The sequence below is a fragment of the Chionomys nivalis genome, chromosome 1, assembly GCF_950005125.1.
Source record: "Chionomys nivalis chromosome 1, mChiNiv1.1, whole genome shotgun sequence".
Lineage (NCBI taxonomy): Eukaryota > Metazoa > Chordata > Mammalia > Rodentia > Cricetidae > Chionomys > Chionomys nivalis.
The window spans coordinates 31215351-31240698 of record NC_080086.1 but is presented as its reverse complement, the minus strand read 5'-3'; the positions used below and the strand labels follow the sequence as shown (position 1 = coordinate 31240698).

The following is a 25348-nucleotide window of genomic DNA, read 5'->3' as shown; positions in this document are numbered from 1 at the left end:
ACCCCACACCACCAATAAGCAGATGAACCAAAATATTGATACATTAACACAGCAAGATTCAGAAGTGGTTATCCACCAGAACTCAAACAAGAAGAAAAGAAGTATCCCAAGGCACTGCAGAATCCTCATGATGTTGGAATCTGACGGTTAGAAAGGCCCTCGCCAGAGGCTGACTTCAGGATTCCTAGGGAAAGCTGTTGTGTGTGTGGCCTCTTCAGTTAGTAGAAGCTCCCACAGCATGGTGAAGCAGTCTTGTGTGGAAGGACATACCACTGGTCTACATTTTCAGAAGAACTTGGTTCAATTCACCTATCAGTTCTGCTTGAGTTGCTAGGCACACTCAAAAGCCAATAGTTGCCATGGCAATTCTGCTTTGTGATGGAATCTAACATTGTGTCTGATCTCTTGTACACTGTGTTTGGGGGAACTGTTTATGGAGTAACTCAAAAGAAGTAAAGACTGAAAATAGCCCAGAATTGCCAAGTTGAAACCAAGGAAGTGACCACTACAAAAGCCCATTAGACAAGATGCTGGAGAGCAGGCAGTGCTGAGGGCAGGGTGTGGTAAGATTTCTGTTTTGTACTGAAGTCTCAAGAACATGAGTGTACAAGCAAAAACCGATTTTCCTCGCTGGCCACAGTTCTCTTCTCCAGTGTGTTTCTAGTAAAAGTCTTACTGGTATTACTCTATTGCTCATGGGATCCACTAAGTGTACTCTTGACAGTGAAATCCACGGAGGAAACGGTCTACTTTAACAAGCTCTTTCCCAGTCAGCCACACTGGTATCCAGGGAGCTGGACAGGGATGAGAGTCTCCAACCCACTCCACACGGGCTGACTCAGCGCCTGCATCTCACTACAATGCCCTGATGATTCGTGCCTACAATAAGGTTAGAACGTCCTAAGACACACTGTGAGTTCTCAAATGAGAAGGCTCTTGGCTAGGAAAGTCTTGGCGGAGTGACTTCGATATTGCACGATAGATTTTAAGGTCACATTGCCTGACATAACTCCTGAAGCAATTCCTGATATGCAAAATTATTAGCTCTTAAATAATTCAATATTCTTATTTGTAAAACAGTATCACCTGCCTCATAGAGTCCAGTGAGCACTAAAGGAGCTCACATATGCAAGGCACTTAGAACAGTGTCAGCCATGTTGTTAGCATTATAGCTGTCCTCAGTATCTGAGGAAGCACAGTTCTCGAAACCTTTCCAGGATCTAAATCCACAAATGCCCAAGTTCCTTATTTGTAGAAATGGCATGCTGCCTTTATTTGAATACTTGTATGCTCTGATACACTTAAAAACATCTACATTTAATATCTAACACTATGAATTAGTGTTATACAAAACTGTAAAGGGAAAAATTGACCAAAGTCTGTGCATGGCCAGTAGAGATGAAATCTTCTTCAAATGTCCTCTACTGATTGCTGGTTGAATCTGAGAATATCAAATATCCATCGGCCAGATAAATGGAAAGATGGTTGTACATAAGAACTGATGGAAACAGAAGTGGTTTCTACACCTGACTACTGCCATACAAGCTGACAGACAAGTCCTTTGTGGATGCATTCTCTTACCAAACTCAACCTGACATACCCCTGCCAGGACCCTGTTCCCAAGGAAGCACACAGATATGCCCCATAGAGCACTGTGTTTCACCCCATCGCAACCTGAGTAAACCTTCCTTGGGTGGTCAGGTAGGAAGGGAGACACTTCTCCATGGGTAACTGATCCCTCTTCCTCCTACCAGAACGAAAGATCTACATGTATAAGCAAATAAACATACAAATGCAGCCTGCTGAGTCCATTTACCATAGCAATAATAACAGAAAAGAGGCCACAGATTTGAGAGGGAGTGGATGGGGAAAACTGAGAGGGGTTGGAGGGAGGAGGGGGAGGAAAGAAATGATAATGTTACATTTTAATTTTGTTTTACATTTCAAAACAAGCCAGAGATTTAAGAAAAAGTAACCCACGATTTTCTGCATTAACCACTCAGTCCAAGTTGCTCCTATACTTGGCAGTTCTGTCCTACAATGCCAGGTTGGGGCAGTGACCAGCTGCGAATCTGGGTGTGAAAAGGAGAGAATCCAGGCTGCATAAAGGCCATATGGCCTTTCCGACGTGGTAGCTCCAGATGTTGGCTTGTTACTATAGAGAAACTGAGCCAATTATCAGTTTCTGTGGAATTAAAACCCTGGGATATGGAGGATAAATGAAAATAAGAAATCAAGACTGTATGGCATACCATGTCCTTGTCCATAGCCACCCCGCCCCCAGGAACCTTTAGAGAATCCAGCACAGAGACAGCTGAAAGGGGAAAGATGGTGTTTAGAAAGTTAAGGAGCAGTGCTGCAGAATTCCTCCCTGAAGGGAGTTTCCACGGAGTTCTTAGCAAGATGACATCAAGAGGTTAACATGCCTAAGAATGTCAGTTATGGAAGGGTATGGAGGTTTCTATGACAGCTAGTATGATTCTTTCCCTGAATTCCTTGTCGTTCCCATTGTTTTGCCTGAACCAATGCTCTCAGGAGTGAGCTTCTGCCCCATCCTCACCCTCTTGCCAATCTGTAATGTCTGCTACTTTTCACTGAAATAAATTATGTAGGTCAACCGATTTAAAATTTTCAAGGGCAGTAGTGTATTACAAACAAGAGGGACATACCATGCTATACTCTGGGTTGCATATAATATATTAAAATTCAAACACACAGATGATTTCATCAGCATAAAAAACAAAGAGTAGTACCAAAGAGTCATTTCTTAAATCTCTGGTCATCAGCAACCTTCTAAGGGGCTCAGCTCTGCATTGCCCATTTCTCTGGCAGTTCTAACAGACATCAGGTGCCTGGGGCCTGTCTTACCTTTCAAGGCAAATGCAAACTATTCCTATTATCCTAAGGATCTGACTGCAGGATGCACAGCAACCATCTTGACCACAGCCTGATGGTCCATGAGAGGCAGTATCGTGTGTGCATTTTTGCATACTGAGAAGACACATTTGCTCAGTGACACAAAAAACATAATTTAACAGATACCAGAAAAGGACAGAAAGAGAGAACCAGTCTCAGCACGGGTCTTCAGCATCTCACCTCTCCCGAAAGAAGGCAGGCAGCGGAGGCTCTCAGGCAACTACTCCATCTGAAGAAGCTGCATCATTTATTCAGCAAGGTACCCTTGGAAGTCACACCTTTCTATCCATTTATACTCAAAAATTTAAAGACAATGATCATTAACACACCAAGAAAAAGCACCAGAATAATGCCATGAAAACAAATCTGAAGGGGAGTGGGAGCGGTGGGAGCAAGGTCAGGACACACTCAAATGACCTTTGGTGACATCACTTAGAAGTCCCTTCAGCCTGCACCTGTTCAACCAGATGAGAAGGGGGTCCATTAAAGCCAGACTGGGACCTCTGAAGTCACACTGCTGCTGACGGTCATCCTGGAGTCTAGGAGCCTCATGGGAGAGGGTGGCACTGGCAAGGAGCCTATTCTGGCAGCACGTGTCCTCTTCCGCCAGCAGTCTCCCTTCCCCATCCTGCTTGTTGTGTGCGGGGAACCCCCAAAGGCCAGCCAACGTGCAAACATGCATCTCCAGCTTCCTTGAAAGAAGCATAAAGAGGCTAACCTGTTTCAGAACCACGTAGTGGCCCAAAGTGTCCAGTAGCTCTTGTGGTGTTGTGGTTCACCTTCTAACAGCTTCCGGGCCAGACATCAGAGCTAACCATGTCAGCTCTGCCTGAATCTGCAAAGTTGGAGAATGCTAAATAATCTGAAGAGGGTTCTCAAAATATGCAGTGAACAAGAAAAAGCAACATCACCCAGGTTTCACAGACAGGACAGGGCTGCATTATAAACTGTGGGCAACATTTAAGCTACCAATGCAAAGCAAACTCACATCAGGAGCCCTAGGATACAGCCTGCCCTCCGCAAAGATGTGAGGAAACACTGGAGGAAGGGCAGCGCTGTTTCATAACCCGAACTCATGTGTGAGCGGTAACAGGGCAGAATGTAAAGATCCCTGGGATCAAGACAGAAGGGTCACAAACTATTACTGATCCTAGACAAGATAAAAAGCCAGTGCCCCGGAGTTCATGCTTCCATCATCAAGAAAGAACTGACATAAGACAAGAGCAAGTGCACACAGCGGCATCCACATACCACTCTCAGATGAAAGGAGCCAGGATGCCCTGGAGAAATAGTAGATTCCTATAGAGCAGACCAATCATGAGGTGCCCTAAGGACCCTGGGGTTCAAGAGTAGAAAAGAATTGTTGGGTGTCAAATAGCAGGAAGGATCTCTCAGGGGACAAAGTTATGAGAACCTGAACAAAACCAGTCTTGCTGAATTATCTTCCCAAAACAAAGCAAATAACCATGATGTTGTAAGACTGACGAAATAGGAAGAGGCAGAAAGAGCAAGAGTTCTTCCTATCAGAAGACCCATTCATAAATATAGAATGGAAGGAAACAACAAAAATCTTTCTCAGACAGTAGCAGTGACCACAGCTGTTGCAAGCAAGAGCCCCTGATGAATTCTAAAACCATACGCAAAAGTCTGACAAAAGCCAGGGTATTTTCGAAGCCTCATGCTCTCTCCCCTAGGAAGTGCACTAGGGGAATGAGAAACAGCAGCATCTCAGTGAAGGAAGACATCAGATATCAGCAGTCACGGGGTGATAAAGGGCTGAGCACAGACAAAGGCATCCTTTTCCCAAAGCTGAAACTCACTGAAGGGCATAGCACCTCTGTAACACCCGGAACCATGTGCTCAGTCTGTAGAAACGTACGTCCTCAGACTATTCTAAGGAAAGAAACCCAAACCAACACACGAGGTAATGGATCTGCAATCTTCAAAAGTCAGGATGATAAAAAACAAAGGAGGAGCATCTTGGCCCCAGTGGGAGGTGATGGGGAAGAAGGGGAAGCAAGAAATGATGACTAAAGGCAATGTGAGTTCCTGAACTGGAGCCAGGACCAAAACAAGGATGTAACTGGAAAAACTAGCAAACTCACAAATTCAACTAAGAGACTTGCAAGTCACCATTAATTTCTTGGTTTTAATCATTTTAATACAATTCTGCACGATGCTGAACTTCTAGGAAGCAGGCTGAAAAGGGGATATAGGAACTCTGTACTATTTTATGATCTCCATGCAACCCTAAAATTACTTCAACATTAAAATGGAGTTGGGGGAGTGAAGCTGACTATAAAGTCTGTTTATTGGCATAGTATATGCCCTGGAAAAGTCTTGATCTTGTCAAGGACCCATAACTGGTCAGGGAAGCATGCATTCAGCAGCACCACCATGCCCAATGGTTTGCATGCTATTGGAAAGAAAGAGCGAGTATTCTTAGACCCTGGGACCAAGTTCTGCACTCAGCAAGAGTGCAGACTGACCTCACTCAGGCACTGAGAAAACACATGAGATTCTGGTGTCTAACTTCACATCCACACCAAAAGAGTGAGCCTACCGTGACCTTGGGCAGCTCACCTGTTGCCTTTGAACTCAGTTTTTTCAGAGTTAAGTTGGAGAATAATGTGGGCTCTACCCCTTCACAAGGACTGGCTGAAAGACGGACTCTGTGGAAAAGTTTTGAAAAATCACAAAACATTATTTGACTCTATAACTATCTTATCATTCCAAGCTTTAAAATGTTCTCATTTCACTGTTTTCCATCTTTGGTGGAAACTGCTTATCAAACAAATCAGAAACCATTGTGTGATTCTAGGCATCTACTATGTTTGGGGTGTTGGCTTAGATTCTATGGCAAATATTAAAAGTGAAAGCACATGACTCTGGATGAGTGTCCACCGTTTGTAAGAGGATGGTGACCTGTGCATCAGTAAATGAGAACATAAAACAAGAAGCGGAAATGGCCAGGTGCCTGGCACAGATCCCATTGGACATGTGGAAGAAGAACTCAGGACACTTTTTCTTATCGTTCTAATCACATGAAACTTTGTGCTTATTTGTGCGCATTATTCCAGAAACTTCTTCACAAAATCCCACAGGGTAAATAAAGAACTCCAAGTCTGACAAAGGAAAAGGGGACAAATCTCCTGAGTCAGCCACCTCAGACTGAGTAATATTCCCACCACTCAACCCCTCTGGCTCCTACCACCCTTCCTCCCCCTCTTCTGGGGGAGGCCTGGCTGTGAGCCTCTGTTCTGCTCCCATCAGCTGCTGGATGAAGCCTCTCCTCTGATGATGACCGGGCTAGGCACCAATCTGCTATATATAGCAGAATATCATTAAGAATCGTTTCATAATTTTTTGGGGGGGTCAGTCATGTTTGGTTCTACCCTAGGTCTCTGAGCCATCCACCTGCAGGTTCCTGGCCATCCAGGCAGTGTCAGGCATGACCTCCCTCTCATTGCTGAGCCTTAAGTTAGACCAGTCATCGGTTGGCCACTCCCATAAGTTCTGAGCCACCACGGCCCCAAGTCTTCCAGGCAGAACTGCTTATGGGAGTGGAGATGTCCTGGACTCTTGCCTGCTCTTGGGGACCTTCTCCCTCTTACTGGGTTGCCTCATCTAGCCTTGATATGTGTCTAGTCGTATTGCATCTTGTTATGCTGTGTTTGGCTAATATCACTGGAAGACCTAATCTTTTCTGAAGGGAAATGAAGCAGGGTATCTTGGGGAGAGGGGAGATGGGGGTGATCAGGAAGAGGGGAAGCTGTGGTTGGAATGTATTGTATAAGAGAAGAATAAAAATTTTTTAAATAAATAATAAATAGTCCCACCATTTATGAACAGTGGACTTCTAGGGCAAGGAAGGTCCTTAGCCTCTGTAGTGTTTCCTGGAAAATGGGGATAAAGATGTGCTCACCTTACAGGCTTCTTCCAAAGACTGAAGCAGCCAACAAAAATCAAACACAGTGTCTTGCGCAAAATAAGTGTGGCACAAGGGTTATTTTTCTTGTCTCGGATTTACTTTTTGTGGCTTTGTGATTGACAGCAGAAAACACACACACATGTATGTGTGCAGAGAGTCAGAGATAGAGATAGAGAGACAGTGACAGAATTCTAGTTACAAATGCCTCTTTGCTTCAGAAAAAGCCACCTCCCCTGACCCCAAAGAGGAAGAAAACAGATCAGCAGCGGAGAACTAGCTGGCCTCAAGGCTGTTGGAGTTCAACAAGTTGTGTGACTAGGTTTTCCAAGCCTGAGTCTGTGGGGTTGCATTCTCAGCTTTCAGGGTCATGGGTTCTTCCAGAGGGCCTGGGCCAGGCATACAAATAACTTCTTACCAATGGTAACGTAGCTTTCAGTTCTTGGCCACACATCTCCCAGAGATCCAACATGGTACCATGGAATAAGCCAGAGGGGGAAAAAAACCACAAAGAAATAAACAAACAAACAAAAACCCTACTCTCTGTCCTCAGCATGACCCTAGTCTCAGCCCCCAGGCTCTACTCTTATTTCTCTCAGGAACCAATGAAATGGGCCTTTCTCGAGTTCAACCACAGTCTGGACGTGGGACCTTAGCTGTAAAGGCAGCCCAGCAGCCCAGCAGCCCAGCAGCCCAGCAGCCCGTGTCTTGCACAATGTTCCAAGCCCACACTAATGGGAAACCATTCAGAACAGGCACAAGGAAGAGCCAAACCCAAAATGCAAACCATATTTCTTCAACCTCTTCCTCCTCCTCCTGTCTGCTTATATTTGGCCTTGAGACCAAAGATGATTACATCTCATCTTACATCAAGACTCCTCTGAACTATTGCTAACACACACACACACACATACACACACACACACAACCCCACATTACTTCTCTCATAGATATAAGTCACCTTCATAACACAGTAGACCAGGCCACGCTTTCCCACAGCTCCTGTCTTGCTCCAAGCGATAGCTGACGAGATCACAAGGGCCTCCCAGGTCCTGTTCTACGTGACCTGCCACTTACAGTCCTTGCTCAGGCCACTCCTGATGCGCTTCCTCCCGGCTGTGTCCTCATCATATCAGGTCTATTACCTATGGACATTTGTTCTCACAGTTCTCTCTGCTTGCCACAAATCCCCTCAGTATCCATCTCACCAGACCTCTAGGTCCCAGAAGCCTCTGCCAATGCTCAAACATCCCACTGGGCAGCTTTCCCTTATCATTCCATAGAATGTAAAACCCCAACCACAACCTACGCTCTCCTGCTTGCCTTCTTCTATAGCATTGATCCCATCCAACAAATTGCCTCATTCTTTGTACTATCTCTCTCCACTGGAGCTTAAGTCTCCTGTGTAGGAATTTGGTGCTGTTCTATTGTTATATCCACATACATGAGCACACATGTATATGTCCCTACACATGCGTATTAAGGAGCACCATACTCTGAATGCTTAATAAATCTTCACAATGGGGCTATGAAAAAGTTATGCTAGTCCACAGTATAAGACAACAAAGCCAAAGTTTGGGGTTCAGGCTACTTATCAAGTGAGCCAGTAAGGAACTCTAACACCAAAATGCAATCCTGGGGGTCCATTGTTCCTTGTGTAACTGTCTCCCAGAGATCCAGAAAGTTGTTCTCGGCTGTTCCTGTACCCAGATGTCAGTGTGCCATGCGGACACTAGGCAGGTGATAGAGAAGAAGGAACCAGGTTACTGAGAGTAAGACATACTTATTTTTTGTTGTGTTTTTTGAGACAGGGTTTCTCTGTAGCTTTGGAACCTGTCCAAGACTGTTCTGGAACTAGCTCTTGTAGACCAGGCTGGCCTCGAACTCACAGACATCCACCTGTCTCTGCCTCCCGAGTGCTGGGATTAAAGGTGTGCACCACCACTACCTGGCCATACTTAGTATTTTTTAAACCAGTAAGAAAGGAAAAAATTCTACCACTTCAGTTCCAGCCTACCATCCATTAGAAAAAGTATCTTGATGTTATAGAAATTAAAGTCTAGGGTTGAATGCCTTAGAGTCAACAGAATCAACAGAACACAGTCCGATTCGTTTGAGGTGGCTCCTTAGTGCAGCAGGCAATGCATCGGTCTCAGTCCCTTACCTGAAATTCTCGAGATCAAGTGTCTTGGAGCACAGATGTTTTTTTTAGATTTTTAAAAATATTTGTACATGCATAATGAGATATCTTAGGGATGGAATCCAAGACAAAATGGGAGTTTGCTCATTTTTCATATACATGTAACCTCAAAGTCATTTTATACAACGCTTTAGGGCTTCTAGGTTAGATTTTTAGTGCAATTTGCAACACGTGGCATCACGATACACTCAAAACCTTTTGGATTAGGATGCTCAACCTGAGCATCAACCTCTTTGTCACACCAAAACCAAACTGATACCTAACATATGTTAGCAGCTAGAAGTGAAACACATGGCAAAGCCACCAGCAGGATGTCTCACCCACATGTCACGCACTGGCTTCCATCACAAGGTTCTCTGAAGAGGCTTATGAGCTCTTTAGAAGGGAAAGAGTAGAACCACAGTGGCTAAGCATGGGCACCACTTCCAAAGGAGGTACCCATCTCAAAGGATAACATCATCATCATTCTACAGACCCAAAGAGGTGAAATAACATGCTAATGAAAAAAAATGAAGCTGGGATTCAACTCATGTGTCTGCTCACAAAGCCTATGGCTGAGCCACCTGACTATGAGAAACCCCTGTCACTAGATAGGTTTCCAAGTTTGACATTCCCCCCCCCCGCTAGAATGTTCAAAAAGGTGAATATTAGTTGGAAGGCAGATCATTAAATAGATGCCCTTAAGGATGGCTGTGAGATGCTGCTCTGTTCTCTCTGTGGCTCCTAACCACAAGGTAAGCATCTTCCTCCATCATGCGGCCCTGCCAACATGTGCTCCACCACAACCAAAGCAACAGGGGCCAACTAATCCTGGACAATAGCCCAAATAAATTGTGGGCCACAGGGAACCTTCCCTCTTTAAGGTATCTCAGTTTCTCTCTAGGGCTCCACTTTCCAGTGTCTAGTTGATGAGAAAGTCATTCCAACAGCTCAGTGGGAACACTTGCATCTTCCTGGCTGGCTCGGGGTTCATCCACGTCCAGCTCGATTTGGATCTCAATCTCATGAAGTCCTAGAGTTTTAGGAAGACTAGTAAACCTGGTGTCTGCTAGGTTACTGAGGCATCACTAAAGCAGTCCTAAGTCACTGTCATCTTGAGTCTTAGTAGACATTAGGAGATTAAGTCGGCGACAGAAGCCACAACACCAGGATCCCAGCTAAAAACCTCCAAAGTCTCTCCCCTCCCTCTTCCCCCACTGGGGTCTCTTTGCTCAAACCTCAGTGGGTCACATTTATCAGTTTCATTTGCACGAAACAAGATCCCTGTGTAACTTAGTTCTAGAAACACAGAAACTTCCTAGCCAGTTTCTCTATGTACTCTCTGACAAGAGGAAATTCCTCTCAGTCTGAGCTCCGGTTAATAATTTATGCTGTCAGTTTTTGTGTAACATGAAACACGGCATTTGAATGATTGCTCACCTTAGCTTTTAGCGGCTGCCTTTAAGAGAAGGCATTAGAATATAGTCCTGCAGGCAAACAGGAGTCCCAGGCTTTATCCTTCTCCTTATGTAACACACGTAAGTGCTGAATAAATGCTTTCTAATGATGCAGCAGATGAAAGGGCTCCGCACATTATCTTATTCATGTTGAAGATATCCTGGCAAAGCGAGCAGTGTCTCACAGATGGAGAAACAAAGGAGCAGAGGTGAAGTGACGCACATGAGATCAGAAAGCAAATCAGAAACGGAGCCTTGACAAGCTCGTGCTCTTCACTCCAGAGAGCTAATGTTTATTCATTCATTCCAGAAAGCCACAACCCCAAACATTCAAGTTCTCCAGTCCTGCAAAATTTGGGTGTGATTAAAAGCACTTTATAGATTGCGCTAGAAGAAGAATAGCCCTTACAGTTGGCTCTGGGACAAACTATTGCTTCCTCCCAAACATCAGAAAACCACTTTGCAAGAAGTAAACATTACATTTTCACCCCCTTGTGACAACACTGGCAATGGAAGGGCAGTGCTCACACGAGACCTCCCATCTTTGCACCACAAGGTACTTTATAGTTTAATCATCTCCAGCTCTGAGCTGCATTCTTGTAGGAAGGAAGCCAAATTGTCCTTGCTTAATCTAAAAATGAATGGAAAATACCCAAGATGTCAAAGTGGGGCAACCTATGAACTCAGCCTCTAACATCACCTTGAACACAAGGCAAAAGCCTATCCCTCCATCCTCCCCTTGACACTGAAATATAGTGGAACTCCCCATGTCATGTTCCAGCATGAGAAGACAAGCACACAGAAGGCTGAGGAGGGAGGGGCCCATGCAGAAGGGACAATGGGAGGGAACACGGTGTGTTCTGAGCTTTAATGTTGGACAATTATACTTAGATTCTTTGCCAGGTGCATGAAAACTAGATACAGATACAGACACATGACCTGTTCCCAGAGAAGTGATAAGAGCTGGGAATCCTACTTTCTCATAGAGATCCCTTATAACCACCATATTTATTATGATAAGATATTCCTTTCTGAGCTTGCAGTTAACTCTGAAAATCAGAACTAGAAAAGACAAACAGGACACATGTAGGGTGGGTGAGGAGAAACTGGCCAGCAAGCAGAAGGCCGATCTACACCCCATAAAGCAATGTCAGAGAAGTAATCCTTACTGTCCAACCTGCCAAGGAAAACTGCACACATCGTGTCTCGAACTTCTTTTCCTCTGGTTTCTCAGAGACACTCTCTCCCTTCTTTAAACTTCCAAAGACTTCTCTGTACACCAGACTGGAGGTAGAGATACCTGTCAGCTTAAACTACAATGTTTAAGCTGTTTGCATGTTATTTCTCACTCAAAATTTATTAACTGAACTCTTTCCATAAACGTTAAACTCTTAAAAGCATGTTTCTTGAGGGCATGAACCATGCCTCCTTGTTTTTAGCTGCAACTGGCTATACACACAGTCATACTGTGAGATACACATGAACCTTAGTGCTAAAAAAGCAGTTTAGTTGCCGGGCAGTGGTGGCGCACGCCTTTAATCCCAGCACTCGGGAGGCAGAGGCAGGCGGATCTCTATGAGTTCGAGACCAGCCTGGTCTACAAGAGCTAGTTCCAGGACAGGCTCCAAAACCACAGAGAAACCCTGTCTTGAAACCCCCCCCCCGCCAAAAAAAAAAAAAGCAATTTAGTGAGATGCAGGAAAATAGAAGAGTTTGGACATAGGCCTGAGAGGGGAAGAGATCTAGTCCCCAGTGCAGGACTGTTCAGCTTTGTGACCTGGAGACAAGTTACTTTACCTGCTTCCTAATCTGTGACATGGGGACAGTAATCCTGAACCTTGCAAGGCTGCTGCTACTAAAGAGATGATGCATGTAAGCCTGTAGGCACAGTGCTCACTCAGAGAGCATGCTGATCAACAAGTGTTACCTGCATCAGTATCCTTCTTGAGCATCTTATCAACATGAGGGTCAAGAAGGCCATCCACTTCAGGAAACAGTGCATTCCATCAGAGGTAACTACACTACTGACCCCTCAGTCAGTAGCTGTCAGGACACTAATTCGAATGGCAAGTTAGTTTCTACTCAGGTTCACAAGACATTGGTGACCAAGATACCCTTTTGAAGAGGCATCTGGACCCCCTGTAGTCACAGCTGTCTGAAACTGGCCTGGAAGGTATCTTCCAGGTTGGAGCTGTGATTCCTCAGAAAAATAAATCTCAAAGGTTGGTGAGGCATGGCTGCTGTGTCTTCCTTTCCGCAGGAATCTCCAGCTGCCATGGGAGCCAAGCCTTCTTTCTGCCATTGCTCTGGGTTCATTTCCTACAGCTTCTCTCTAGAATGGGACTCCTTCCTCAGACATCCTCATGTGGACACACTATCCAGGATACTCTGAGGCCTGTGGCAGGCCGGATGTCCCCAGCATTGTGCAACTTAAGGTTTTAAATCATGTGTGTCTGCTAAATTGTTCAGCATTTCTATTCATGTCCAGCCAAAGCCGCCAGGGTTATGACATTGCAGACTGCAGCATCTAGGGTCCATTGAAAGCAAATGCCTCCCATTAAAGGAGAGGTAGTTCCTATTTCCTTCTCTCTTCCTCAGTCGCCTGCACCCCTCTCTGCTCCACTTCTACACAGGTCTCCAGGAGAGCACAGACCAGCAACAGCCCACAGAGGTCCGGCCGTTCGGCTTCACCTTCAGGTTGAGAATGGCCCCATCCCAATTTTCAAAAATTAACACATTTTTCCTATTTTTAAAAATGTGTGTGGTGACTTGCCTGTATGCATGATTATGCACCACATGTGTGCTTCAAGCCTATGGAGGGCAAAAGAGGGTGCTGGATCCCCCAGAAATAAAATGTCAAATGGCTGTGAGCCACCATGTGGGTACTGGAACACAAAACTCCCGTTCTCTGGAAGAGTGGTCGGTGCTTGTAAACATGGAGTCATCTTTCCAGCCCTCCTCCCCTTTTTTTCTTTTTATTTCAAATGTTTATTACAGAAATTTAGTAGAGCGCAACAGAGAATAAAGCAATCCGTCCTTTTGCTTCTTGAACTCCAGCATACGCCCTCTGGACTCTCTGAAATTCTGGCTCTCATCTATACCATACACTCCTAAAATTAAGATCATAGTAATTAGTATCCTATTAGCTACTGTTTCATTTAGCAGTCCAATTGAACACTTGCTTGCCACTACACACCCTCCACAACACCATCTGAAAGAGACATGACATTCCTTCATGTGAATACATCCTAACTTAGTCAATTCCAAAAGGACTAGCAGATACTAGAGGAAAGTAAATCACGCCAAGTTTGGCACCATTATGAAGGAGACTTCCAAACAGCCTGGTAAATGAAGTTTCAGGAACCTCTGAATGGTGGTTGTTTTTAGTTTTCCTATCCAGGAGAGAAATTCAGCAATTTTTTTCACTTTTTAAAAATTAAAATGAAATTACATCGTTTCTCCCGTCTCTTCTCAATCCAGCTCCTCTGACTGATTTCATAGGGTAAAATCTTACAGAATTGTTGAACCAAATGGAACACTGTTAACTCTTATGTGTTGTCAAACTGCCCAAAAAAGTACTCTATGTACACTGCCATCAGCCAGGAGTGAGAATGTCCAGCTCACGATACCTCCATCCACGCGCTCATCAGTGGGGCTCATTCTGGGCCAAGAGCCACCTGCCTAGCACCTGGAGGCCCTCGGAAGCACCACAACCAGCACGCCTTGGCAACTGCCCTCCACAGCACAGGCCTCTTCCATATAATAGTAAAGCTAGGTCCACGTCCATCCATCTCGCATCCACCACCGGCGTTTGGAACCGGCCCTTATGTCTCCCCAGCAGCTGGCCTCCCATATGGCTTGTCACCCCTGCCAAGCCCATCTCCTAAGCCACAGGCAGAAGTAAACAAGCCACCATTCTACCTGCCATGCTTCCCCTCCTCCAACGCGGCTCACCTGCCACCCTCTCCACTCGCAGCACTGTCCACCAGTCCGGCTTCTCCTTTCTTTGACATTTTCATTTTTAACTGACATGGTAATTGTACGTATTTACATGGGTTCACTGTGTGATGGCCAGACCAGAGAAACTGCTGTATCTGTCATCTCAGGTAAAATCGGAACATCCAAAGCAGTCTTTACTAGTCATTCTATAACACTCAATGAATCGTTACCACCCCAGCTGTCCCATGGTTGTATACTACATGAGATTTGTCCCAACCGAGCCTTGTTTCTCTCTCTGACACATGTCAAGGTTGTCCTGCCTGGGCCTCTGCACTTTCTGGCCCTTCACTCAGAAGTCTCTTCTCTTTTTCGCAAGGTTAGTTCCTTTTTATCTTCCAAGTTCCATAAAGGTCTTATCTGGCCAGCAATTTAAGTTACCATCTTATCCTGTGTTCTGTTCCTCCTTGATGTTTTTTTTCACATGGCTTATCAAAACATCAAGATTTCTTATTTGTGTATGCCTAGATCTCCATTTTTCTGCGCTCCTCCCCGGGCAGAGAGAGACTATTAACCCCTACTCCCTGCTCTGTCACCGGCGCAGGCCCAGAAACCCAGCCCACAGCCTCCCTGGGCAACACTTGTTGGATGAATGAATGAATGAATGAATGAATGAAGAGAACAGAACAAGAGACTCATTCAAGTAGTGCCCTCGCCAAGCACAATATTAAGGCTAAGTTGTTTTTAAGAACACATTGCTGACTGCCTTCGGGATCAAGAGGGGAAGACAGGAAGCACTGAGCAGTAGGGAGCCTGCCTGTACCTGCACTTACTGGGATCCATCAGCCTACATCCGCCTTTCCTATACGACCAACGATCTCTCAGAATCCAACCAAACGTTACAGTGCTATCCTTAGACACCAGAAGTAAGCCCCTGTTAGCAGACCCAGAGAAGATGCATCGAGAAGAAATAACACCATATTTTCAAATGGCTGAGAACATCTAGTTCGATCAACTATGAATAGGGATTCAAGAACCAGCATGTATCAAAAAGATAAAAATATGAGACACGCAGGTCACATCTTTAGCTTTCAAATAGAATAGGGGTGTGCATGCAGCCCTTTCGATGGCACGAGCCGCTCCACACCTGCAATCCCAGGATAAGCAGAGGTGAGGGCTGTCCTAGTGCCTATGCTATGCCAGCGCTCGACCTGGCACAGCGCATACATTATCTCATAGAATCCACAATGCTCTCAGCAATGTCCTTTCCTTACTCATACAGATAAGGAAACGAAAGGCTACAGTCAGGATTCCAGCATATCTAACTGCAGACAACGACCATGGGAGCCCAACAAATTTGAGAGTGGTGTTCTAGGTCCTTGGAGTCTAGCCCACTTGCCCATCTTAGATTGACTCCAAGGATACAGTACCATGCTATAGTTAATGACTGAGAGGCAGAGTCCTTTCTGTCCACTGTGGAGCACGCCTCCATTTAGATACTCATGACAGCCACAGCATAGTGGAGGTCATCCAAGGTCAGAGAATGCTCTTCAAGGCCAGTTCCCTGGCCCTCCTTCACCCTGTCAACAGGCTCCAGGCACTAGACAATGCACCTCTCTCAGGTTCTTAGCTCCAACATCTGCAAACCCTGCTCATATGTAACAAGTTGCATGGTGTGTGAGAGGCGTTTCCATGGATTCCAAGAAGTCCTCCTAGTCATAAGGAGGAGCCCATCTCTACTCTATGTCATCACCCAGGGACAAAGCTGACCTGCAGGGTAACAGTCTGCAGCTCCCTCAAACTAGACACAGGTTGGATTAAGCCATTTCTGTTTCTAGCTCAAGGGAGTGTGTGCTTAGCAATACTTGACTCTAGACTTTTAAAAATTAGTTCAAAACTCACGATTATTTTCTAGCTGAGCAGATAAATAAGAAAGGAGAGATCCAGGGTGGTGTTAGAGGCCTGCTTGTGGGTGTGACGTAACCATGTCTATCAGTTCTGTTGGATCTGGAATCACCTAGGAGATACAGTCCTGGGTGTGTCTGTGAAGAAGTCTCCAGAGAAGCATAATTGAGGTACGAGGTCTGCCCTGAATGTGGTGACACCATCATGTGTGCTGGGATCCTGGACTGATAAAGAGAGGAAGAGAGTTGAACACCAGATATTCAACTCTTCTGCTTCCTGATTAAGGGCACAAATGTAACCAGTCCCCACCACCATTTATTCCCTGGGCTGTGATAGGCTGAATCTCTTCAAACTGTGACCTTCCTTCCTTGCATTGCTTTGGTAGCGTGTCCTGCCATGGCAGTGAGAAAGGTAACCAATGAAGTGGCTGTCTGCTGCAGCAAGCACTCTGACTGGCAAAATGAAGGCAGAGGAGAGGAGAACTTCGGTATCAGGCTAAAAAGTAAGAGTGGAGTCAGGAAGGAAACAGAAGATAGAAGAGACAAGGCATGAAGTCGCTTGGCAGGCTCCTCATCTAAGTTTTACATGGCCAACAACCCACAAGCCCTGAAAGGGACCAGGAAGAGAGGACATACCTGTGCTTATGATGATCAACAAGGGGACAGTGGACTGGGAACAGAAATTCCTCTAGGTGTCCTCAGCTGTGATGAACCTACTGAGCACAGGTTCCAATGAGCCCTTCCCCTCCAAACACTAGGCACACCAACATCCAGTGCCCATTTTACACCTACAACTCCCCACCATTGCTTCCAGTCTTGTTCTTCCCAAAGGGAGTTTTTCAGGCTAGACTAATCAGAAGCTCGTGTGTGCACGCACACGCATGCACATATACACGTATGCATGACAGCACACACACACACACACACACACACACACACGGGATCAGGGGATGGGTTTCTGGGCACTGATCAGTGATCCCCTGGCAAGCAGACACTGAATGACTGGAAACCAACTTGAAATGACCTGAACGCTCTGAGGAGACATGCTCTACAGTAGACATGGGAACCCTACTCACACAAACACACATTTCTTTTATTTTCTGTTGTTTTAACACAACAAATCTTAAATATAGTTCATGTATTGCAGTAGCTAGACACTGTTTCCTAGAGTGAAACTAAACACAGCATTGTATTTGGAAAAGGCTGCCTGACTCAGTTTCCCTCCCAGCATTGCCAGACAGCCCTTCCACTTGACAAGTGGAGAGCTGGGCTGGACTTGAGATTTCCTTCTATGGCCCTAAGGTCTACCAGCCTCCTCTGCCAGGGGAAGCACCATGGGTACCATAAGAATAGGTGTATTTATAACACCGCACGGCCTTCAAGGGGGAAAACTCTTGTCCTCACCCCACCCCCAGACAACCCAGAGCATAGTCCTGTCCTACTGGCAATACACTGCCTAAGAGAGGGGAGTGGGCTTGAGAGGGGAGTGGGTTTGCAATGGAGCCTTCTTTGGGGGATAAGGACACTGTCTAGGACACAGTTGCATCTTTTGGGACATCACTGACAATCCACTATAGGAGAGCAGCTGGAGAGGTTCTGCCGTTGTTTATTGCACACCCCTGGAGGGCACCTCAAGGAATGGAAGGTGGTGGAGAAGCAAGGGTGGCAAGGCAGGATGGTGGAGGGAACCTGAGTTCCTAACATCTAATGTAGATGCAGAAATCAAGACGACAAGATCAGCTCACACTCTCCTCCCCCAATGCAGCAAAGGTCTATAAGAAAAAAGTGCAAAAGCAAAGTGAGTCCAAGTGAAAATCTAGATTCCGAGCACCAGATAAAGCAGGATCTGAAGTGTGTGTTTCCACACGCACACATAAAAAGAGCATGTCTAAATACTAAGGGATTTTAAAATTTTCTTCTTGATAATTTTTTTTCTAAAATCTTAGAGTAAGGTCATTCCTATTAATCGGAAAATAATTTCAGTTGTTTTAAGATGCACATGGCATAAAACCAGCAGCTTAGCCATTCTAGGAACTCATGTAAATGAAGTCCTTTCTCCTTTTGCGACTGACTTATTCCACTTAGCATATCCTCCAGTTCATCCCTGTGACGGCATGTGTCAGCATGCCCCTCTCTTTAAAGCTGAACAATATTCCACTGGGTATCCATACCACATTTGTTTACCCACAAATCTGCTAATGGAAAGTTGGGTTGCATTTACTTTGGGGCTATTATGAACATGAATATACGAATAATTTTTGAGCAGCTAAGCTTTAAAAATCCTGCGATGTATTTCCAGACAGTGCTTCTGCACATTAAAAACAGAACATGTCTCCCACTGCCCCCTGGATGACAAGCAGAGCAAGTCCCCTGTTGAAGCTGGCTTATTTTTTCCTCTTCTATGTTTCAACACTTCTGCATTGGTGATTCTCATTCTGACTATGTATTAGCATCATCTCTGATGTTTCTAAACCGCCACAGAGGCCACAGCTCTGCAATGTCCTCTGAATCAAGTGTCTCTGGTGGAGGTAGAGGAAATGGGTATTTTAAAAAGTTTATGTCTTTTGTTTATGTGTGTACACCTGCAGGAGCCCATGGAGGTCAAAAGAGGGCATCAGATCCACGAGAGCTAAAGCAACAGGCAACCGTGAAATGTCATCTGGGTGCTGCTAACTGAACCTGGGTACAGTGACGGGCAATAAGTGTTCTGTTCACAGAGCTGTCTCTCCAGCCTCCAGAAACGGGTATTTTTTAGAAGCTGCCAAGACTGTTCAAGCGATGAATGAAGTGAAGACCACCATTGTAAACCTTCTTCCTGGGGCTCTAGATTTAGAAAATCTCTGACCCATTAATTTGTGTCTTTTCCCATCAAAACCCAGAAGGGTGTGATGTCCACGCAGTCGCTCCAGTGGCCTCACTGACTGCATTTCAGCTGAGAACGCTCGTGGTTCACAGCTGCCTCCTTGGCTAAGCCTCTTATCTGACCGTGCAGCAAGAGCTGCATATTTCTCGGAAGGAACACACGGATGAGCTAGCAGGTAGGCAAGGGTGCCTAGGCTTATTCAATCCTCAGGCAACTGTAATTTAGTCATTAAGGCCATGGGGCAGCAAGAGCAACCAGACAATGTGACAAGAGAGGCTCTGCCGTCTAAGAGGCAGGTCCCTAGCCCACACAGACCTGTGACCATCCTTCACTCTCCGCGATCCTTCACTCTCCCACTGCACCCGCAGCACTGTGGCCAGTCTCTCCTCACTCTCGCCCAGAAGGACGGCCAGCTACTTCCGTGAAGTTTGGAAAACAATGGCAGGGCCGTGTCTGGTGTCACACTTGCTTTCCCTGTGGGACTGGTTTCCCGTGTGACATCTCAGAACTCATCTCAGGTCCACATGTAGAAACCTAACAGACAAAAGGTGACGCCATTGGCCATGTAACAGAGGATCCAGGTGCACTGAAGGACAGGAACCACCATAGGAGTTACAGAAATAGGGGCACATGGTCTCCCTGTGCATCGCTTGGCCTTTGCAAGCCCAACTCTGAGTTCTCCCTGTAGCCTGTCAATCAAGCTCAGCCCCACCAACCTGGTGAACTACCTGCACAGAAGGATGCTTGGTGCCATACCTGCTGACCTGACTCTGCTTGGCTTAACAAGCATAAAAGTTCATAGCAAAAGCGAGGGAGAGGATGTTTCAAAAGAGTAAGGGAGCGGCTGGAGAGATAGCTCAGCAGTTAAGAGCACTGGCTGCTCTTCCAGAGGACCCAGGTTTGATTCCCAGCACCCACATGGTAGCTCATAAGTGTCTGTACCTCTAGTTCCAAGGGATCTGACACCCACACACCAATAGACATAAAATAAAGTAAAAAAAAAAAAAAGAGTAAGAGAAATGAAGATATAAAGAAATTCAGACCTGTGTGTTTCTGACGCCGTGTCTCTGAGCAGAGAATCCCAAATACGCAGCTGAGCAGAATCTGTTTCTCCCTGCCATTTTGCAATGCATCCTGAGTGTCTGCTGCTTGGTGCAAGATGTAGGCCTGGGGTACCTCCTGTCTGTTTTGTTAGGTTTCTCTACTAATGGTGCTATGGATAGAACCCAGGCCCTCAGGAATTCTAGCCAAAAATTCTATCATGGGTCCAGCCATGGTTTTTAATCTCACCTTTTGCACAATTCCCCACTCACAAGTGGGATGCTACTTGCATTTCTTCTTCAGCATCTTTCCGGCAGGGTGAGACATTCCTGACAATTCTCTAGGTCTATAAAACCCAGCGGTACAGACAGAGAAGAGACAGAGCTCAGATGAGCCCTACGTATCAGCAAACACCCTGCGTTAATCAGAACTGTGTGCCCAAGGATTAACGCCACGCCAGGCAGAATGAGAGGCGCTGCCCATCAATGCCACTGTCAATTGAAAAGATCATGGTGCCATCCAAGGAGTGGCCCTCCAGCTCAGGCTGTGTTTGCAACAGTCTGAGCACGTTTATAGATGAGGAGGTGCACACTGTGTCACTGAGAGGACATGGAGACAGCATCTTCATAGGTCCTGTGACTTAGGATTCCAGAGCTACACCAGCGCTGTAAAGGAGGAAAAAGAAAAAACGGGTGGGGGGGGTTCTAAGTTGGAAGGGGGAGGGAGGACACTACAGAAGGAAAAAAGGGGGGGAATAAATAGTACTAAGATCTTCTTAAGGCATAGTAAAATAATACTTTATGTTTGTTTAAAATACATAGTGTGTGTGTGTGTGTGTGTGTGTGTGTGTATTCACACATAGAGATAGATAGACAGAGTTTGAATGAACACATTTGGGTGGTAACAGTCTCTCGTTGAGAGCCATAGACTACCTAACAAAAATCCCACTACCAGGCAACAGAAACGCCTCCTTGAGTTGTTTGTCAGGGGAGTCAAAGAGACTCCCACAATAATATAGGATATTACCATTGCCCTTCTCTGCAACCCCCAGAACTTGAAGATAAGACCCTATTGCTGACAAGACCCTGTCGCTGGAAACACTACAAACTTTGTACAGAGGAATTAGAGGCATAGCTGGAACTACCTGGAAGCCTTCTCCCTGAGGACTATCTCATGATATCCATGGGTGCTATGCAAGCTGCCAATGAAGAGAAACAATATTCCTACCCACCGACAAAGTCCATGGACCGCAACAATGAGCAGCACAACAAATAGCCCCGGGAGTACAACAGAGGCGCGTAGATCTTGGAGGTAACCAACAGCTAACTGGAGTCTAACTGGACTCCAGGTCTGTTCAGTAGGATAGAATTCATTCTTGGTACTATAAACCTAGGCAACTCCCTCAGGCTGGAGAGGGCATAGACCCTGGAGAGAAACTACTACTGTGGCTTTCCTAAACCAGTATAATTCCCAACGGCACCTAAATGCTTAACGTTCTACCCACAGACAAATGCAGCTCCTATCCCTCACTAAAGAGCCTTTCTGCAGCAGATGGAGATCTACAACGGATCAAAACACAGAGAATAATGACTGTGGAGTGCCCATCCCCCATTGATAGAGAATCAACACAACTTCTACACTTAGGCTCAGGGAGCACTGTAAAGAGAGTGTGGAAAGGTTGAGGAGCCAGAGGACCATGACATTTGCTTCAAGATAGTGCCTTCTATAGATGACAGGGAGGCCGTACCCACGAAACCTCAACAACACAGGGCTTCCTAAACAAGACCTGAACAATGACAACAGCTGTAGATATGCCAGTGTGGATGGGGGACATCGCATAGGCCCCACGCTGGAGGGATGGCTACTAAGACAGGGAGAATCGTCCTCTCCAGGAATGAGCCCCTTCACGGGTCACCAATGCCAAGCAGTCAGCCCTAAACACATAAGAACACTAAATGGGCTCAGCAGGCTCTGTGTTTGTGTTGTGTATGTGTGTGTGGAACAAAAATTAAAGAACAAGAGGTTATGAATTTGAAGGGGGGAAAAGGGGACATGGAGGAGCTGCAGTGAGGAGAAGGAGAGGTGGAAGTACGCAAATACAATGTGCATAGATGAAATTCTCAAAAAAGAACCTTTTGATTGTTTTTTTTTTTTTTTGGTTTTTCGAGACAGGGTTTCTCTGTAGCTTTGGTGCCTGTCCCGGAACTAGCTCTTGTAGACCAGGCTGGCCTCGAACTCCCAGAGATCCGCCTGCCTCTGCCTCCCAAGTGCTGGGATTAAAGGCGTGCGCCACCACCGCCCGGCAGAACCTTTTAATTTTAATTTTAAAAATACACCTGAAATTAAATGACTGTTTCGGCGATGGCAAGAATCCTTTATTAATGTCATTGCGGCGACAATGGTTCCCTATCAATAATTACTCGTTAGGTGTTCTTAAGCTTATTCACGATTAGCACACCTGATCTCCTTTACCAGGAGCAACAAAATGCTTCATCTGCTGAGAATGAATGAATCATCCACTGTGTACTAACGTGGAGCATTCCCACAGATGCGCTGGCAAGGACTAGAGGACCAGAGCCTATGTCGAACAGAAGACACAAAGATCAACATGTTTATACTCACTCGAGAAGCCCAGGGGCTGGGGTGAGGGGAGAAGGATAGCATCTCACCAAATTCCCTGTGTGCTCTTTATTTTATAGTACACAAATGTGCTGCCTTCGAGCACTATGAAAAATGTAAGCAATAAAGCTGTGGCGCGCTGCTGAGACTTTCACTGCACTGGCAGGGGTCCCCCAGTGCCACTACACCTTCCTCGGTCGACACAGCAGCAGTGCTGGGGGTTCCGGTCTCGGACACAGTTGAGCTCATGGGAAGGTGGCGTGAGGAAGTGCCACCTCCACTGCTCATTGCAGAGCCTTGCAGTATCACCCTCAAGACAATCGTGACAGTTATGAGCCATCTCTCTGGAAGCAACACTTAGTCATGGTGGCAGCACGCCACGTTCACATAGCACCTTAAATCCAAAGAGTACAAAGGGATTGGGCAAGCTCCTGCAGCCCGAGGCCATCTCCAGAAGGAGGAAGCCCGTGCAGGCTACTGCACCATGTGAAGAGATCTGATACACCAAGGTTCTATGTGTTGTCCTGTCCATCTTTCCCAGTGACCCTGCAGGTGGTTTTTTATTATTATTTTAAATTTTTTATTTCAGAATTGCTGTTATGTACAGACATCATGGGAGGACCTTGGACTTCCCGCAGGGCAGGGAATTTGGACTGCTCTTCAGTACCTAGAGGGAGGGGGGAACGGAGTGGGGGGAGGGGGGAAGGAGTGGGGAGAGGGGGAGGGGAGGGGAGGAGGGGGCGATGTGTGGGAGGAGGGGGAGGGAAATGGGAAACGGGGAGGAGGCGGAAATTTTAATTAAAAAAGAATAAAATAAAGAAAAAAAACACATACTGGATATTTTCCATGACATAAGAGCTGGAAATAAAGTTTAAGGGCAATTAGAAGAACTGAAATTGTCCCATAGATGTCTGAGGATAGCTCCTCCTTAAATGTCCTCCATCACCTCCTCCAGTTCTTCCTTTGTGAACGTGTGGAAATTTAGACCAGGTTGCACCATGGCTAGCTCTGTGTTTGTGGCGTTCAGCTTCTCCTCCACTACTTGTTAGAGTGAAGACTTGGTGGCTTCTTCCAGTGTCAGAGACTTCTGATAAACATCCTGCAAGGAGCACCCTCCGAAGCAGAGCCAATTGCTCGAGCCTCACACTGTACAAAGGTCCCAGATGGGTCCATATGGAACAGCTGGGGTCCTTTCTCATCAGCTCCACCAAACAGCAATGCTACTCCAAAGGGATGAGACATGGCACCTGGATCTGCATCTTCTTCTCCAAACTGCAAAGCTGGATTGAACACAACCTGGGTGACACTCTCCACCGTCACTGTCTCATTATAGGTGAACCAATGGTTCTGTGTCTCCACTCTGGCTTGATCAATTCAAGTTTTAGCATCAGCAATTAGCCCACTCATGGCACAGCCTATATGAGCATCAATCTCTACAATTTTCTCAGTGCTGCTAGACTCCATTAGTAGGGAGGTAATTCTCTTCTCCACAGCTAGACACACACCCCATGATGGCAATGGCCATAGAACCAAGCTTAAAAGCCTAATGGCATATTCCACTTGAAACAGTCTTCCTTCAGGAGAAAAAGTATTCACACCCCTGCCATACTCGGACCGAGTGAGGAACATGGCGAGGACAAGAGGAGGCAGCAGTGGATGCACGGGGTTTGCAAGGGCCACACGACTCCAAGTAGCAGCCTAGTCAACCACACCGCCACAGCACCAAGGACCCTGCTGACCCTGCAGGTGTTTAACCACGCTTTGCCAGGTTTCCTTCCTTGTAATTCAGAATAACAGTATTTTAGTTCATAAAATTAGACTGCAAATTAAGTAATAAGCTGACATAATAAAAGCTAATACTTAGGGAGCCATGAGTTTATTCTAGATCCTGCCTCGAGCACTAGACCCACTCTGCCCTGGTGGAGGGCTTGTGATAAGGCTCAGAAGTCAGTGCCATTGCTATCCAGGATTGTAGTGAGGAAGCAAAGCCAAGGTTCCAGCAAGTGACCCACATCACAGAGCTTCTAAAATATGGGAGGGCAGAACACCTCACAGACCTCTGCGGGACAGTGAGAAGCACCAAGAATTTGGATGACTGCTACTTCCATTGGGAAACGAAGAAGCAGGAGCAGATGGCTGCCCCTCCTCAAAGAGTCCCGCAAAGCAGCAAAGACCACAGGGGACAGGAAAGGAAGAGGACAGGAGTGTGGGGTGGGTCGCTGACTCCCCGCCTAGGCAAGCTACAGGTCGTCACACTGTGGGCACCGGCCCCTTCAATGGCAGCACCAAATGACACAGGAGTCTTCTGACTAACTGCCATTAAAAATCAGCACAACCTCAAGATCCCTGAAAGACAAACCAGTTCCTATTCCTTAGCCTGTGGGTGCCACTTAAGAATGTGAAGGGTACAGGCCACTCGGAGGCAGGGTGTAGGAAACTTGTGGGCACATTAGTAATGGGGACATGTAACCAGAGCCACGGGCTCCTTGTTGGCGATGGCTCCAT

The 25348-nt window shown here is 46.1% G+C and overlaps 1 protein-coding gene and 1 pseudogene across 6 annotated transcripts in view; both read right to left on the bottom strand.

The window, feature by feature from the left end:
• Cacna1c (calcium voltage-gated channel subunit alpha1 C) overlaps positions 1-25348 on the bottom strand; it is a 562741-nt gene that overhangs the window by 401913 nt on the left and 135480 nt on the right. The window lies entirely within an intron of this gene.
• On the bottom strand, positions 23772-24472 carry LOC130876908 (proteasome subunit alpha type-5-like; annotated as a pseudogene).